The sequence below is a fragment of the Alligator mississippiensis genome, chromosome 2, assembly GCF_030867095.1.
Source record: "Alligator mississippiensis isolate rAllMis1 chromosome 2, rAllMis1, whole genome shotgun sequence".
In the NCBI taxonomy this organism is placed as follows: Eukaryota; Metazoa; Chordata; order Crocodylia; family Alligatoridae; genus Alligator; species Alligator mississippiensis.
In genome coordinates this window covers 82,484,435-82,503,991 of record NC_081825.1, presented here as the reverse complement: position 1 = coordinate 82,503,991, position 19,557 = coordinate 82,484,435, and positions in this window count along the sequence as shown.

Below are 19,557 nucleotides of genomic sequence, written 5' to 3'. Positions count from 1 at the left end.
AGATATCCTGGCTTCTAGCCACAGTCATGCTCACAAGCCTTCTAGTGGCAAATCAGAGCTATGCAGGCAAGAAACAGGATTAACCCTTAACATGCAATGATGCACAGCATGCTCTAACTTCAACATCACTTAATTTTCCTCAAATTTAGTATGGTCTGTGTGTGACATGTAACTTCACTCTTAATTCCTCCTCTTTCCTGTCTGGATTCCACCAGAATAAGTTCCAGAAGCAGAATAATACATGTAAGATGACTAAAAAGCATGCCCAAGTAGTTGTCTGTTTGGCTCTGCTACTGTATAATGTATTTTTTCCCCAACAGTCCAGATAATCATGAGCAGTTTTCAGGGTACTAAATATTTTTGTTCCTTGTTTGGTTCTCTTATGGAAAACTCTTGTAAGAGGTTCTTGTTCACACTTCCATTGTGTCTCTTAGCACCCAATTTTCACTTGGTTCTTCTTTTGCCTTTTCCTTTTAAATGTGCTCCAGGTGAAAATGTCACTTGCAGCCTGTTACTGGTGGGGTGTAAGGGAAGCCCAGTTTAATCTAGTGTTTTGAAAATCTGATCCATTTCCTGAGAAGAGCTTTGGGAATAGCTTTGAACACTTCAGGCCCTCCACAGGTGCTATAAGGCAGAGTCATTTTAAGTAAATTCAGTGCAGCTATCCTTATTTATGTTGGCTAGGGATCTAGTTTGTGTATCTACTGTCACAAGTCAAAGCATCCAGAGAAACAAGAAATGTTATCCTACATGTATTTATTTTATTCAAGGAGTCTTATCCAGGTAATGGGCCTTTCTGCAATAACACTTCCCCAAATATATAAGTTAATGCCAAAATTCTTCCTAGACAGATTCCAGATCCTGTCAGTTAAAGCTGTGCATATGTGGGGTCATTGTTTGATCAGAAACTGAATGTTTCAGTTTTGGAAATATGGAGGAGTCCTCCCCTTTCTCCTTAGTTCAGTAGCAGATGTTACTGAATTGTCCAGTTTTTCCAAGAATAATCATGTGGGCAGTTTCCTACCTGGTTCACGAACATTGACCAGTTATACAAATCTTTCACTCTCATACCTTTTTTTTTCTTCCTCTCCTTAATTTTGACTTGTCCATATGAAGTCTCCTTTGGGTGTGGAGAGTTGTGATTGCATTTGTGTGGGGAAAAACATTTTGTTCTGCAGGAAATGTGTGAGTGTACAGATGTATGTGGCCACTGACCCGTGCCAGACCCACTGAACTGTTTCATTAAAAAATGCACTAGCATATTCCTCTTTCTGTATGGTTGCAAGGCACAGCATCTCAATACTAGTATGCCAGGTAGCCCTCTAAGTATCTCATAATGCACTTCTCCTGCCCCTCTTGTTGCTCTTGAATTCAGCATGGCCACTCTAGAATTGGGGGCAGAACTCTACTGTCTGGGGGATGACAGGTCGCAGATGGTCTCACTCACTTCTTTATTGGTCACCGCAGAACTTATCAGCTATTTCATGTTTACCAGCCGTATACTTGTGGTCACTATCAGAGCTGGGTCACGAATGCAAACTAGTCAAGAAACTACTCATTACAGGCATCCAGACGACAAGTGATATGCATCTGGGCAATCTAGGCTGTGACATGCTATATCTGTTTGTACCCTAAGCTACATAAAAGTGTAGGCTGTTTGATCAAATCTTCAGTTATATGGAGTTATGTTTATACTGCAGGTTGCACATTGGTAGACATGCTTGATTTAGCTTTAACTGAAATAATTCAGGTTACACAAACTGTCTGTTGCAGGAAAGAGCTCTGCACAGTCTAAGTTTTACCCCATCTCTCAGCAGGCAAATTAGAGTAAACTAACTTGTGCAGAGCACCCTGATGAGGCTAAGTTGCTTCTGTGTCTGAGCTAGTTAATGTTACCAGATTTGCCCGTCACTTTGGGATGTGCTCATTTATTAGGGGTACATTTCTGGGGTCTCTGTAATTCTGTCAATGCGCTGCTTGTGTTACTGGGAGCTGTATCTCTCCCCTCTGCAAGTCCTCACCCCCAGTGGAGCTATCTTGCAGGACTTGGTTTCAGTGGGGCTGGGTTCCTCCAACCACTGAATCAGTCACACACACACACACACACACACACACACACACACACACACACACACAGATTAACAGGACATGTCTGAGCCAAGCCAGGTTATTTAGCATTGACAGGCTGACACCCTCATATGTCTTGAATTCAGTTCATCAGGGCAACAATAAAATGTAGTCAGACACAAGCACATGGGTTAACAGAGCGCATCTGAGTCAGGCCAGGTTGACTCGGGCTGATATCCTCATTGTACAGAAAGGACAGGTCGGGGAAGAAAGGGGGGGGGGGTTGCACTTTATGTCAGTGAGCAATATACATCAACCCTCATCAAGACAGAATCCGAGGCTGAGGAAGTAGAAGGATTGTGGGTTAGGCTACATGGGGGGCAAGGAGAAAGGGATTTGGTGGTAGGGGTCTGTTACAGACCCCCACACCAAGGGGAAGAAATAGATGCGGGGCTCCTGAGGCAACTCTCGGAGACCATAAAAGCTAAAGAGGCGGTAGTCATGGGGGACCTAAACTACCCGGACATCTGCTGGGAGACGCAGACAGCAAGGTCCCATCGCTCATGCAGGTTTCTAACTTGTGTACAGGACCTCCACCTGACACAGGAGGTGTATGGTCCCACTAGGGGGAATGCCATACTGGATCTGGTATTGGCAACGGGAGATGACATGATAGGGGACCTCCAAATCGGTAGCTATCTGGGAGACAGTGATCACCTTATGATAGAATTCAACATAAGACGGCGAGTGGGTAAGGTAACTAGTAGGGTGAAAGTGCTAGACTTTAGGAAAGCTGATCTCACTGCACTCAGGCGATTAGTCAAGGAAGCACTGCAGAGTAGGAGTTTTGATGGGATGGGTGCCCAAGAAGGGTGGCTGTGCCTAAAGGAAACGATCCTTTGGGCACAAAGCAAGACGATCCCCGAGCGAGGCAAAAGAGGGAAAGGGGCCAGGAGGCTTCCATGGCTGACCAGAGAAATCCAGGGCAGCCTAAGGGCCAAAAGGGGAGCACATAAAAAGTGGAAACAGGGTGAGATCACTAAAGATGAATATACCTCCTCTGCTCGTGCTTGTAGGGAGGCAGTTAGGCGGGCCAAAGCTACCATGGAGCTGAGGATGGCAACCCAAGTAAAGGACAACAAGAAATTGTTTTTTAGATACATAGGGAGTAAAAGGAAGGCCCAGGGAGGAATAGGACCCCTGCTAAATGGGCAGAAGCAATTGGTGACAGATAGAGGGGACAAGGCTGAACTCCTCAACGAGTTCTTTGCCTCGGTGTTCCTAAGCGAGGGGCACGACAAGTCTCTCACTGGGGTTGTAGAGAGGCAGCAGCAAGGCGCCAGACTTCCATGCGTAGATCCTGAGGTGGTGCAGAGTCATTTGGAAGAACTGGATGCCTTTAAGTCGGCAGGCCCGGATGGGCTCCATCCCAGGGTGCTGAAGGCACTGGCCGACGTCATTGCAGAGCCACTGGCGGGAATATTTGAATGCTCGTGGCGCACGGGCCAAGTCCCGGAGGACTGGAAAAGGGCTAACGTGGTCCCCATTTTCAAAAAGGGGAGGAAGGAGGACCCGGGCAACTATAGGCCGGTCAGTCTCACCTCCATCCTTGGTAAAGTCTTTGAAAAAATTATCAAGGCTCACATTTGTGAGAGCCCGGCAGGACAAATTATGCTGAGGGGAAACCAGCATGGGTTTGTGGCGGGCAGATCGTGCCTGACCAACCTAGTCTCTTTCTATGACCAGGTTACGAAACGCCTGGACACAGGAGGAGGGGTGGATGTTGTATACCTGGACTTCAGGAAGGCCTTCGATACGGTATCCCACCCCATACTGGTGAACGAGTTAAGAGGCTGTGATGTGGATGACTGCACAGTCCGGTGGGTGGCGAATTGGCTAGAGGGTCGCACCCAAAGAGTCGTGGTAGATGGGTCGGTCTCGACCTGGAAGGGTGTGGGCAGTGGGGTCCCGCAGGGTTCGGTCCTTGGACCGATACTCTTTAATGTCTTCATCAGCGACTTGGACGTGGGAGTGAAATGTACTCTGTCCAAGTTTGCAGATGACACAAAGCTATGGGGAGAAGTGGACACGCCGGAGGGCAGGGAACAGCTGCAGGCAGACCTGGATAGGCTGGACAAGTGGGCAGAAAACAACAGGATGCAGTTCAACAAGGAGAAATGCAAAGTGCTGCACCTAGGGAGGAAAAATGTCCAGCACACCTACAGCCTAGGGAATGACCTGCTGGGTGGCACGGAGGTGGAAAGGGATCTTGGAGTCCTAGTGGACTCCAAGTTGAACATGAGCCGGCAGTGTGACGAAGCCATCAGAAAAGCCAATGGCACTTTATCGTGCATCAGCAGATGCATGACAAATAGGTCCAGGGAGGTGATACTTCCCCTCTATAGGGCGTTGGTCAGACCGCAGTTGGAGTACTGCGTGCAATTCTGGGCGCCACGCTTCAAGAAGGATGCGGATAACCTGGAGAGGGTCCAGAGAAGGGCCACTCGTATGGTCAAGGGCCTGCAGACCAAGCCCTACGAGGAGAGACTAGAGAAACTGGACCTTTTCAGCCTCCGCAAGAGAAGGTTGAGAGGCGACCTTGTGGCTGCCTATAAGTTCATCACGGGGGCACAGAAGGGAATTGGTGAGGATTTATTCACCAAGGCGCCCCCGGGGGTTACAAGAAACAATGGCCACAAGCTAGCAGAGAGCAGATTTAGACTGGACATTAGGAAGAACTTCTTCACAGTTCGAGTGGCCAAGGTCTGGAACGGGCTCCCAAGGGAGGTGGTGCTCTCCCCTACCCTGGGGGTCTTCAAGAGGAGGTTAGACGAGTATCTAGCTGGGGTCATTTAGACCCAGCACTCTTTCCTGCTTATGCAGGGGGTCGGACTTGATGATCTATTGAGGTCCCTTCCGACCCTAACATCTATGAATCTATGAATCTATGTGCTTTTTGATATCCGCATGTTCATCCCTTATTTCAGCAGGGCAATAATAAATGCAGTTAGACACATATACACACATGCTAACAGAGTATGTCTGAGCAGGCTGGGTCTGATCAGCACTTTCAGCTGATACCCTCATGTGCCTCAAAACTCAGCACATCCTGTTCTCTGTTCTCCATCCTGAATGTTAATGAAGGTGCTTTCCTGTCCCATCTCCCATGTAAATGAGTTGTCATCCAGTTCCATCTCTGATGTAAATGAGACCAGGGGAGTTGCTTCACTTCTATTATCCTTGTCTGTAGGGATTTAGGTGTCTCTCCCACTGTATCTTCATTGTCTTTTGTAAGTCCTTCCTCTAATCAGTTCTTGTTCAGGTAGAGGTATGGGAGGGCTGAGTCCTTTGTGAGTCAGATAAGCTGTGTACTGTGCTAGGGTTCCCCAAGAACACAGAGCTGACAGGTAACATTAACTTGGTTATCTCTTTGCTCCACAGCAGGCTGCCATGTAGATATTTCCTTGGACTTTCATACACTGTATCACTCCACTCTTCTGAAAGAACAAAATACAACAGATGCTTTTACATTTGCTGTGGGCAATACCTGCCAGCACAGATTGCACTGCCCTTTTCAACTGAAGGTATACTTCTGGAATTTTTTTTTTATTATTTTTTTATGGTATTATAATAAGACATACCTGAATGAACAGTGTCACGAACCTAGATGTCTACATGCTTAGTTTTGTACAGTATATCAGGGCTATCCAGCTTCCAAGTGGTGTGCATCCTCTGATCATTTGGGCCACACCAGGCTCCACCTTTCCTCCATGTGCCGCCCCCCTGCACTGAATAGTCTTATGGCCTCTGATTAACCCTCTGCTCCATGCACTGCACAACCTGCCCCCTAGGGTGGGGCTAGGCAGCAAAAGCTGGAGGAGGGAGCAGGGTCCCAGAGCATTGAGCTGTTGTTGCTGTTGAAGTGATAGGGGGAGCAGGGGCTGGACAGGAGTAAAATACATTCTAAATACCTATACATTTTGGTGTTTGATTTTGGGCTTTTATCATGGAAAATCAGAGCTCCCCCTACCCATTTTGCTCACCAGGATTCAGGTCCAGCTGCAGCTGTGTGTCATTCTCTCTCTCTCCCCCTTTGTGTTACTAAGCAGCCATGATATGCTGGTTCCCTGCCCATACCATTGCCCCTCACTCCACTCTCACTCCCCAAGCCCTGGAGGAGGGGGCCCCCATCTGCTAGGGCTGTGGGGCTAGGGACCTGGGTTCACAGCCCCCTGTTGTAGAAGGACCCGAGCCCATGGGGGTGGGGAGCAGGTGTGGGCTGCCTGCTGTGGGCTCGGGTGGAGGGGCCAGCTCCCCACCACTGCACACACTCCCAGGCTGGGGCATGGGGGGCACATGCCCCCCAGAATTGTGTGTAGGCTTGGGCTCCCCACCCTGCTGCCCTGGTCCTGGGGCTTCCACAGCCCAGCAGGCAAGATCCAGTGTGACAGGGCAGAGTGGGGCCAGGCACTGCTGCTGCAAGCCCCACACTGGTGCCTCAGTGCTGCCACTTCCAGTGCTGCTGGACAAGCAGGGGGCACCTCATCATGGCAGTGCGGGGCTGTTAGCAGTGGTAGCATTGAGCTTCCCCACCCTGCTCTGTCCTGCCGCACCAGGTCCCGCCCACCGGACCATCGAGGCCCCAGGGGAGTGCTGCAGTGTAGGGAGCCTGAGCCTGCAGAAGGCAGCCTATATCTGCCCCCACCCCACGCACAAATCTGGAGGGCACGTGCCCTCCATACCCTCCCAGGAATGGGTGCAGCAACGGGGTGCCAGCTGCCCCCCTGTCTCCCCTCTCCCCCCCAAATGAGCCACCTGCAGCTCTATCCTGCTCCCTGCCTAGGCCCTGCAGCTGTGAATTCCAGCCCTGGGCCCCAAACCCCACACAACACCTGGGCTGGGCAGCAGCCCCAGTCCTGCCCAACTCTCTCCTTTTCTCCCTCAATATGGAGGCTTCAGTTTCCTCCCTGCTCCAGACTTATTTGTGGGAACTGCTCTGCTGGCTGCCTGGTGGCCATGTGCACGTATATGTTCACACATGCACATGGTGTCCCCTGATGACTGCCCACCTCCCACTCCACCTAGCTTCTTGTAGGTGGAACTCTGCCAGCGTGCAAGGGGAAACCAACCATTTCCTGTGTTTTTCTCCTTTAAAGGAGAAAATCAAGGTTTTTCTCCTTAAAATGAGAAAATCCGTGTTTTATTGGGGCAAACAGAAAACCTGGATCCCTGGTGATTAACCCTCTCCTAGACCTCTTACACAATATTATTATTCAGTAAATCTGGATTATGCAGTCTTCTTGCTTTTAGAAGATCTTCATGAAAGCTCTGCTTAAACTGGATAAAGCAGAGGTCATGCTAGTTGACATAGGTGACTGGAAGGGGAGCATGTGCCCCACCTGAGGTTGGCCACTGCTGATGCCACTGCCAGCTTCTGCAGGCGGTCACTGCTCGCCACCCCGATGCTGCTGCTGCCTACAAACTGTGCCCCCACCCCAGTCCCAGGAGGCACCTGTCACCCATGTTAGTTGGACAGCTGAAACACCATTGGTAAGCTAACTGTGGCTGATTGAACCGTACATTTTGAGAATGTCTAGTGATCATAGCATTGCTTTATTGGATTATCCCTATTCCAGATATCAACAATAGCAAACAGACATTTCTGGCTATCTTAACTTGGTTGAATGATTGTGCTCCACATTCTTAAATGCAAATGTTACCAAACTTTTTCATATGTTTACCACTTCCAAACTGCTGTCATAATTCACTATATATCAGGTTATTTTTGAAGCTTTGATTCACACAATATGCATCTGCATGCCTTTCAGAAAGGGCAGACCAATGAGAACATAATAAACATATGCTCTGAGTTATTTACTATCAATTTGCTTTCAACTGCAATTCAAGATGAGAATATCTTTTATCAAGATCTGCATAAATTTTGACTTTGGCATCTCTGAAATTAACCTTTTCTCTATAATCAGTAACAACAATTGTGATTGTTAAAAGTTAATCCAGTAGTCACTTCCTGAGGGTAACTGGAATTAAAGGGAGTATCATGTGAAATATGAGCTCTGGTATTTGATCCTGCTGTCTGTATATAGGTATTGCCATTTTGGGACTCGATTCATACATTATAAGGCTAGAGAGAATCACTGTGATAATCTAGTCTGACCTCTTGCATAGCATGAAATATACTCTTGTGTGAACTATGGCCTTAAAGGGAAAACAAGTACAGTTTTGATTTTAAATTGTCAGTGAATGGACCAGATGCAACTGTCAGTTGTAGGTAGCTACTGCAAACTTTTGATAAATGATTTTGATAGTAGCTCACTAATATTGGATAATAAGTGCCTTTATATTTTCCTAGCTTTAATTTTCAGCCTTTGACTCTTGTTAAACCTTTTGAAAATAGGCTGTCTTCAGGAAGCCAGCAAAGTTTTGTTTCTATCTAAACTAAGTAGCTTGAGGTCCTGCATCATTTTACTCAGACACATGTAACAGTCCTATAGTTATTCTTGTGGCTCTGGTAAGTTGGAGAGGGTCCAGATAAAAGTTATTGAATTTTGAGAGTGGAAACTGGACAATAATTTGATTGCAGTCAGACCCATGCCAAATGCTATAGTGATACATCTGCTGCACTTCTACACAAGATTAATCAGCTACTGAACCAAGGATTTTGTTAGTTCTCTTTTGATGCTAGATAGCGTACTTGGTTAACCCTCATCATGTGATTAGTTTCACTGGGCACTTGTACATGTGACCCCATTACCATGTATGCATGATGAAAAAGTCACTTTGTGTGACTTAATGGTGTCACACCATATACGTGCAAGAGTTTTTGGGAGCTTTAAATGAGTTTGCATCATTGCAGACCTAAACTACAGCCTGATCATTGCAATTTGCAATGTTGCAAATTGCAATGATGCAGCTGTCAGCTCACCCCCTGGTCATGGGAGAGCTGGGTAGGCTCCACAGAAAAAAAGGATTTGGCCCCTCACTGCTTCTGCCTTCAGCAGGCTCTTGCAGCTCTGGCTTTGGTTATAAATCTTTTTGCTAAATTTACCTCCCCACCTACACCCCCATCCATCACTGTGGGGTATTTTTTGGCTTTTTAGTTTCTTCTGTACTAATCATCTTGTGGCTTTTTTTAAGTCTGAAGAAGGAATGCAGCCAAAATGCCACTTTTAATCTCATTTTCTGTTTCCAGTCTGCATTTTACTAATCCCCTTTTCTTTTACAGTTCACAATTAATGTGTCCATTAATGTCTCAGAGTATCAATGTTTCATTTGCTCAAAGGATTAATGTTGAAAAATGTATTAGTACTGATACAGAGTAAATGAGAAGGATCCTATTTATGCCTTTGACACCAGCATATTCAGAGGAAACAAGGACAGCTGGATCACCTGGACTCCTAACTAGAATGAGTAACTAAGTCTTTTGCAGATAGGTGGAGCACTATATACTCTGACAAACTTATTCCCAAAGTTCAGCACTACAGTAAACCTTGTTCCCAGTCAGCTTTGGGAATCCTTCCATCATAAAAGCATTATGTTGCCACCTGTTTCTAGTCTTTGCCAAAGAGGCCCGCAGAATGGATTTCTAGTCAGTTTTTTCTTGCTCTGATTCTGAACTGAATCCAGGATTGAAACAGGGTACAAAGGCAGCTTTATGCCACCTTTGGACCTTCCTAATTATGTTTGTGTTTTGCCTTTTTTCTCCTGATTAAAAATCCCAGGGCAGCTGTTAGTTGCAAGTTGTGCTAGCTTGTAAAAAGCTCTTTGTAAGCCTTTTCACTGGCATGCAGTACTTTAGTGGATGTATATGATTTGAAAAATGTGCTTAAAGTTGTATGTGCATGTATGAGGTAAAATTGAAAGAAGAATGTTAGAAGCCAGCAGGTCAAATTTAAAATAGCAATAGCTTTGGTATACAATTTGGCAAAATCTTCCCTCCCCCTTTCCTGCTCCAAAAGTCCTGTTAAAAATGCAACTTTTCTTAAGTGCTTCAAAGTTTTACTAAAATATTTCCTTTTTTATTTAAAGAAAATCTGCTTTTAATATATGTGATCACCAAAACATGTTTCAGTTTTACAAACTCCAAAATCTTGATGTTCCACAAACAATTTTGGCTTGAAAAATCTATTTTAAATTCTACAAAACAGGAAATGTTTTGTATGATTTTTTGGACAGCAGCAACCTATCAATATATACCAGTGCTCAGCATATGCCACATTGGTGGCCCTAGTTTCCACACAGCTTGACAAAACTGCTGACTTTGGTCAGCAGGGAGAAAAGATTCCTACCTAAGTAGGGGTGCACTGATAGAGATTTTGGGGGCTGATATGGTATCTGATTTTTAAAGAGGTGTATCAGCCGATCCCGACCTGGTTTCCGATATAATGTGGAGAGCTGCCTCCAGCTGGGAAGTCCGTTGTGGTGGAAGGGGAGTGGGGTAGATCAACCCCCCCCTTCCCCCACCCCCGGCGGTGAGGGAGAGGGCAGGGGCAGTCGCTGCCCAGCCAGGGTGGGGTGGGGTGGTGGATGGAGGTGTGACTCATCAGGGGGGTGGTTTCTGCCACTGCTTGCATTCCGGGAGGGTTGGGGGGCATGTCTCCCCTGGATCTGCATGGGGCGAGCAGGTGGGCTGCAGCTGTGGGCTGGAGTCGGGCTCTTCTTGTTGGGGGCTGGGAGCTATGGAGGGGGCTGCAGCCACCCTGAGTTTCACCATAGCTCTCTCCCAGTGCTGCTGCATGCTTGGCGTAGCCTGGCTCTTCCCGGCTCAACCCTTGACTCTCCCTACATGTCGGAAAAACCCAGGGCTGTGCCAGAGAAGAGCCTGGCTCCAGCCTGCAGCTGCAGTCCACCTCCTTGCCCCATGCAGATCTGGGCACCCTCCCCCGGGGTACAAGCAGTGGCAGGAGCTGCCCCCCTCCCCTCCAAGAGCCATGCCTCTGTCCTGCACCCTGCCCTGCCCCAACTGGGTAGATCCTTCCCCCTTCCTCACTGTAGGGGGGTTTATCGGCCCCATCGGGCCGATTTTCCGATGCATCCAATATTCTTTATGTCACTACCGATCTGATATCGGACCAATGTATTGATGCACTTCTTTAAGTAAGTACTAGAATGTGTATAACAATAAGCTAGTCAAAAACAATTTGAAGTTTTACAGACTATATGGGCACATTTACAGGAGATGTTTATTGTGCAAGCTGCCTAATTAACTCTGCAATAAATGTCTCTGTATCTATATGTGCCACTATTAAGACACATGATACTAATGAACTCCAGAGCCAGCTCTCCAGAGGTTTTTTGTGCACAGCAATGCACATGTAGACACTGCCTGGCTGTGGTACAAGGGTGCTTCAGCACTGGGGCTTCCTGCTGTTTAGTCCTGCTCTGAAGTACCGTTATGCCCCAGCCAGCCACTCTGTAGCACATTGAGACTGGTCAGGGCAGCCCTGGGCTCCTGCCAGATGTGGGTGTTCTGACCAGGCTCAATGAAGCTTTAATGAAGCCAGTTTAATGAAGCTGGCTTGGTTAAGTTGGCTTAAATTAAGCTCTGTCGGAGCGTATGCATATACAGCTCCTTGACATTGTGGCAGCCATCTTGTGAGCTAAGTCAGCTTAACTAATGCAACTCAAGATAACACACCTTGGCAGTGTATTGTATTATCTTGTGCTGCATTTGAGCTGTCTCTGTTCCACATACGTGTGTATGCTTTGATGATTAAGTTGTGTTAAAAAAAAAGTTTAAGCTGGTTTACCTGTCAAAGTTAGTATGTGGGTATGCACCCTTAGCGACAGTGTTCTTCCTAATATCTAACCTAAACTTCCTTTGCTGCAAATTGAGCTCATTATTCCTTGTTCTGTCATCTGCCGCCACTGATTTGGATGTGGAATGTTCTCGTTTTCCTGTATGTTCAGGCTATGGACAGACATTACACATGAATTGGTATAAGTGGTAGGAAACAGGTTTAAACCTGTAACACAACAGAAGTTCAGCATTCATAAAATGGCTTCAAAATGGCTGAACCCTTTTTAAGATAAACCTGGATGGATATAGTATCAGACTTTAAATGATTTAGATTAAACCAGTCTATTGAGCTTCTGTCCCAGATCCCCTCCTGACTCTAGTTACTTTGTAGTCTCCCAGCATCTGAGGATACTTTACAGCCTCCCTTTTGCAAAGCAGCATGCTGGAATGCATCTCATGCTCTGCTGCTCCAGCCCAGTGTCTAGCTGGCCTCACCCCTGGGCTATCACAGAGCCACCCACACAGTTTCTCTGGCCAGCTGCAGCTCCATGCTCCAGGGTAGCATGCAGACTGCAGCAGGGGGAGTGTGGGGAGCCAACACAGACCCTTCCCTCAGGGTCCACAGAACCTTGGTTTGCCTAGCATGCAGCAGGGGGATGCGGGGGGAGCCAACAAGGAGCCTTCCCTCTGGGTCTGCATAGCCCTAGGTTGGCCAGCATGCAGCCCAGAGCTGTGGGGGATTGCAGCATGCAGCATAGGGCAAGGTCAAGTAATTAGTTTGGATGGAGGCTGCTTAATGAGTTCTGGTGAGCTGTTGAGGGCTGCAAGGGTAGCGCCTCCCCCTCCCCTTGACAGGTGCTTCACACCCTAGTTGCCATCTTGGGACTGGAAGTCCCGCCTTTAACCCCTGACATTTGCCACCGGAAGTTCCTCCCTTTGCCCCCCTGGAAGTACTCCTTTTGGGAGGGGAGGGTTGCCATCTTGGAACCAGAAAAGAAGACAAGTCATACACTAAAAGTCAAACACCTACTATAACATATTTAACATTATTTAAATTTTATTAAATTAAATTTAATTGTGCCCCCGGCACGCACCTCCTATGGTTTTGTTATCTGCATGGCAGGGAATGGCAAAGGCAGCTGGCTTCATCACATCAGACTTGCCCTAGTGGCACACGAGTGCTGGGAGCTGCACATGCACTGCGCAGAGCCCCACGCGATAGAGGTGGGCCGGACTGCCTGTGCTCCTTGCCATCTTGCATAGTGCTTGTGAGTCTCCAGGCAGTACATGAATATAAGATGAGCAAATCACACAGGTCAAACAGGGTACTGTAGTTGGTAGAGCTGATTAGAAACTAGAAAGAATTTAAAAGAAAAAATATTAAAGTTTTGTTTCTGGTTTTTGTTTATTTTCAAAATGTTACCCAAAATATCCAACCATCTAATTTATTGGTTGGAAAATATAAGGCATAACAGACTTTTGCAAATTTTTTTTCTTCTGTTTTTTTGTTTGTTTGTTTTAAATGTAACAAGCATTGTTGGTAGGAATAAGGAGAAAGAATGAAAGAAATATGATTGGTTTTGAAAGTGACCAATCATGGAAGGTTATGTGCACAGGAGTACTGTAGGTTCTTGACTTTGCAAATACTTATGCATAATTTTAGTATGTCACATTGAATCTTTCTTTTTCTGCTTACCACTGTTTATTTAATCACTTTCTCCCTCCCATTTCTTAAATGTTATAAAAAAAATGGTGTTTTAATAACCTTAATATAAATGAGTCTTCACTAATTTTTCAGGCTATTTAAATTTTGGAGCCAGGCTCTTAGTAGGTGTAAACCATTGTGGTTCCATGGAGTTGATAAAAGCTATGTCAATTTATGCAAATTGAGACTCTGACCTCTAGTTAATACTCTGACCAATGTTCAAGTGAATTTCCAAGTCCTGTCACCCAAACCTTTCAGAGTATGCAAATGTAACATCTGGTTCCTCTTCAGAACCACAACACTGCACATTATTAGAATGCAGGAAAATTTCTAAAACATATTGTCAATATCCTTGTATATGAATCTTGCATTTTGTCAGTCTTATAGCTAGTTACCTTTTAAATAATTAAGTTATGTTAATTTCTTTTCTAGGAAAATGGGCAGCTGTATGCATCTATACCCTATCACTTCAAAATTAATGTGAAATAATTTTAAGGAAGTCTTAATATGCAGCTTTTTATAGATCTTTATAATTACCACTAATTATCTGATACAAAGATGGTTCTAAATTTATGGCTGTTGACTCAAGCTGCTAACTGTGTGTTAAGAAGGTGTCATTTCATATAGCTCAATTAGTGGTTTGTTGACATTAGAAAATAATTAAAACAATTCAGAGGTTGTTTTAATGGTCAGCTATGGTGTCTTGCCTTAGCAGTCTCTTGGATGTTAATTTGACATCATGATCTGCGTACAACCTAATATCCTTAACTCACCAATATTGTTCTTGATACCCTTATTATCCAATTAGCCTTTGAATTACCATTTTTCTTCAGTTGTTCTAACCAGTTTCTGTGCAGTGTGTATGTGTAAAACTAATTCTAGCATATAATTTAAGAAACCACTGGTTTAACTTGTACACCTAAACTGCACATGAAGTTGTCAAACTGTTAGGTACACTTCCTCTCTGGCAGCTCCCAGCCAGTACCCATAGATCAGTGTTTCTCAGGTTGGTTAGACTCAAGGCACTCCTCACTGGATTCCAAGCATTCCTCAGAAAATGCCAACTCTTAGCATTCACTTTTTATTTTGTGACTACAGAAAAATAGAGAAATTCTTCTGTTGCAAAGAAGTCAGGAAGAACACAACAGATTAGAATGTTTTTGACACTCTGAAAATCTTGGGTTTATCTTTGTGAATTGTGTGTAGGTGTTTGTATATTTAACAATGCTAATATTTCCGAGCTTTCTTCAGTTATTTTTTGTGAATTGGCAGTGGAGGGACTTGCTGCCTTAAAACAGTTTTCAAGGCTGTCTCTCACATTTGAGAACATCTACAGAAATGAATGGCTGTTCTAGGAACCTCCTCACTCCTTAAAGAGGATTCTTTAGCAGAGGAGTGTTCTTGGCTGCAGAAATGTGATATAGTTTGGGCCTATAAGGTATTTCCAAATTAATCCTCTGCAGGCCAATTTAAAGATTATGTCCATGTCTTGTCCTTCTCCCCCTAATCCCTCTGTAGATGCTTGGTTCTGTGGATCAGCCTGATGAATCTAGATGAAAGAGCTAAGTGAAATGGAGTTCTAAGGGTTCTCTTAGCTCCAGGTCAAAGAAAGAATTTAGGCACCCAAGCTGGGACATGGATGAAATTTAGATGCCTAACCCTAAAACCGTAATCTTGAGAATCCTCTATGTGCTACATCACTTGTAGGAAACCAGAGTTCCTGAATATGCAAGCATTATGTACCCACCTTGACCACTCAATGTTGATGTTGTGGTTCACAACTTTGGAGCATAACCAAAAAAACCCCTTATGGTTTATGTAATCTGAGGTATAGTGAGTGGTACAGAGAATGGGGTTGTGGGTCCCACCAATGGTCACATGCAGTTAAGCCCAACTGGAGTTTAGGGGCAGAGTTGTCAGCAGTTTTAGATGCCATCTGCAAGACCTGGGACATGGTGTAGGGGTGGTTCAGAGCTGTATATTTGGCCCAATACACCAGGGTCACAATTAGGGAAGCCTCCTGTATTTAACAACCATTATGGTAACACCAAAGGTGTGGCAGGTGAGGCAGGGGGACTGCCCTAGGCAAAGGCCGGGCCAATGGTGTGAGCGGCCCAAGTGTGGAGCTTGTAGCTGCCCCCCCATCATGGAGTGAGTGCCTGTGGATTATATTAGCCAGCACAGAGATTTGCTCAGTTCTGTCATCTGCCATCTCTGAGAAGCTATGGGATATTCGATCCCAGCTGGGACAGTTGGTTAAGGAGGGATTGAAATTTGCATTCTCAAATGGTCAGCTGATTGGTACATTCCTCTGTGCTTGGCTGTCTTTCAGCCACCGTTTGGAAATATATGAAAGGGGCACTCCAGTAAAGCATGCTGGGACATCTGCTAATGGGCACTCAAGTGACAGAGGGCAAGTTGTGCAGTCAGAGTTCATAGGAAACATTAATATGTAACTTTTCCGAACATATTCTATTATGAATACCACATAATATTCCACAAATTTAGCACAAGTAGTATATAGGTTCACCACCCTTCAATGCAAATGTGACAGGAGGGCAGGACCAGAAGTCCGGCCCCCTCACCCCACCCCCTTTCCCCTTATATGGCATGTGACATCACAAGCCCTGCCCCAGTCATGTGGTGCATGACATCACCAGCCCTGCTCCTGCCCCCAGTCACATGGTGTGTGACATCAGCAAGTCTGCCCCCCCCCAGTTGCATGGTGTGTGACACCACCACGACATGGTACATGACATCAGAAGGACAGCCCATGCAGCCCCCTGTCAAAGCCCACCCCACCATGCTGCAAGACCCACCCTAGACCACGTGGTACAGTTATGACCTATCAGGCCCCAGACTGCTCTAGCCCCTGGGGCACAGACATGGCCTATAGGGTGGCAGTTGGGTGGTGTGACCCCTCTAACAACCTGCCCCATCACCCCTGACCAATTGGTGGGGGATATGGAGGCCTAAGACCTCCCCAAGAATGAACCAACTGGAGCGAGTAGAGGAGTGGGGTTTAGGCTGCAAGACCACCAGGTCTAACTGCTTTCCCAAGTGAGCCCTTTGTTTGTCTGAGACCGTGCTAAGGCAAGCAGGGGTGGATATGGATTCTTTAACAACACCTGTAGGTCCCCGCACCACAGCCCCAAGATGGCCGCATAGAAAGCGTTACCTTAGAAATAGTTTTGAGGAGGAGGGAAGGCCCCTAGCTCAAGGACTTTGAGACGCCTGACCCCATTCAGGAAGACCCAATGAACAGGCAAATGGAGGAGGCTCAGGCCCCTGAAGCAGACGTTGAGAATTTTGAAGGTGGTATCTTTGTGACCGAGCCTGCATGCAAAGTAGAGGTCATTGCAGAGGAGAGGCTGGTAAGAGACATGAAGCATGGTTGTGGGGGTGGGGTGGGGCACTTAGATTTGGATGGTAGTGATGTGGATTCACTTCATAGCATGTGTATGTTTGGAAGTAGCTAAGGACTGATTAATAGCAGCTAAGTAAGGCCTTTATTTGAACTCCTTTGCAGTTAGATGAAGCCTTTTTAATGACTGCAGAAAGCCTATTCACCAGTACACCCATACAGCTGACATCAGAAGGAAGCGTACACTTCTGCAGAGAACAGAGACGAGATGAGGCTGAAGAGTTCAGAAGACAATTAGGCATTGAATCATCAGGTCCTGTTTCAAGTCAAGAATGTAAAATCTTCATGAAGTCTCTTCTGTGTGTTTCCTTTTATGGCATAATGAAATACTGCTTGAGGAGGAGACTTTTTGATAACTGTTGGGGGTGCATTCATGATCAGGGGGTCAGGGAGTGCATGATTGTGTTACTTGGTTAGATTAAGACATAAATCAAACAATTCAGGAACTTTGCCAGGAAATATGTCTTGATAACATTTTCAATGCTGTTATAGCCATTGGATTTGCCAGGAACATTCTCAGAATTACTGAGAAACATTTACTTCAGGTTAGAGAGCTTCTAAATGCTGTATATGCTGCAGAAGATCCTAATGCTGCTCTTCATGATTTGATCACCGAGGAAGATAAAACTCTCATACCCGATATTGAATACTTAATTGGTACTAGAGATTATAAAACCCTGCTTAAGAGAAGGGTTCAGCAAAAACACCATTTAAAACAGGGTTTACATCTTTTGCTGATTTTGGTGGGAGGCTTGGGGGTGGGGGTAGTAAAGCATATCAGCAGTTTTCAGATGTGTAGAGTAGCATTTGCTTTAGTGTCTTGGATCTCTAAGGACACACATATAGGGGTTTTTTTTTTGTAAAGATAAAGCCAATGAGACTTAACGATCACTAGAAATGATAAAAAATCCTTCTTAGGAGAAGGGTTAACAAAATAAACTAGTAAATATTGTAAAAAGTTTTTGATGGAAATAAAGACTGAATTTAAAAATATATGTTCTTACAGATTTTGTATGGTATGGGATGGTGGGCATGTGTGTTGTAACGATAAACCAGATCACAAAAAACCTGACCTGTGTGTTCAGAGCTCTGCATATTTTAAGACTAAAAGAGTTATCTTTTACCAAAAGGCCTGTTGTAAGGATAAGACCAATAAGGCTTAATGGTCACTAGAAATGATAAAAAAAAACCTTTTTAGAAGAAGTTTTAACAAAATAAACCAGTAAATATTGTAAAGGTTTTTGATGGAAATAAAGACTGATTTAAAAAATATGTTATTATAGGGCTTGTATGCTATGGGAGGGGCTGTGAATTTTCCAAGAACCAGGGGTGTGTTGTAAAGATAAACCAGACCACAAAAAAGCTGACCTGTGTGACCAGATCTCTACATATTTTAAGACTAAAGGGGTGGAATTGTCTTTTAGTGGTGACTCTTTTTTTATAACAGTTATATTTTACTTTAGACATACACTATTTTCCTTACTGTATTATTTAATTTTTCACACAGAGGACTTACTTATTGTATCATTTCATTTATATTACAGAGAGCTTATCTAGTGGGAAAGCCCCATGCAATTTTACCACAGCAAGGTAAAAATTATTTTAAAATGGTGGGTTATTTGTGACTGTGTTTAATATAATCACACTAACTTATAACAACTGTTTGTAACGGTTTGTTTTCAAACAGAACCTCTTCTTCTAAAATAGAAAAGCAGAACAAACACATATAGTCATGTTTTTATCCAGTAGTAAAAGGTAAGTTTTCTAAAATCAGTGTTTGAAACTTTATGAGTTTCTTGTGGGAAAAGTTGTGTGTGTATGCATTAGTCCCCTCTGTGGATATAGAGGTTAAGCAAATTTTAAATTTGTAGTGTGTGAGGAAAGTGAATTCTCAATGCTGAGATGTAAATTTTGTATTTCCTAAGTGATCACATGCACCACTCCCGAAGAAGAGTGGGGGCCAGGGCAGAGACCTCTAAAAACACAATAAAAAAACCCACAGAAATGCTCAACCTGCAGATCATAATACCCAAGGATCAGAAGACCATCAGGACAGAACAGAAGGGCATGGTTCCTCAGAGGAAAACATGCCACCTATTTCTGAGAAAACTATATGTAAAAACACAAGGATTCCCTGACACCTGTGTTCTTCTGCTGAATGATGAACATTATTATGGTATTTTGGATGTGAAAAAGGTGTTTGGCATGAGAAATTATTGTTACTGGCAAGCAAATACACTGTTACGATTTTACCAGTCTTTACCCCTTTATAAACAAAACGAAGGAATACCCAATTGGACACTCTGAAATCAATCATGACAATTTCCAACCCTTGTTGAGCTATTTTGGAATAGCCAGGGTGAAACTGTACCCACCACAAAACCTTTTTTTCCCCATGCCCATCAGGGTGAATGGGAAACTTATGTTCATGCTGTGCCACCTCTGTGCGGAAAACAAGACAGCAAAAGTGCGACCACACAGATGAAGAGGGGGCCCTCTTGGGAACGTGGTGCACACCAGAATTGAATAAAGCTGTTGCCAAGGGGTACAGAGTAGCTCGAATCTATGAAGTCTGGCATTTTGCCGAGAGGTCTAGCACCCTTT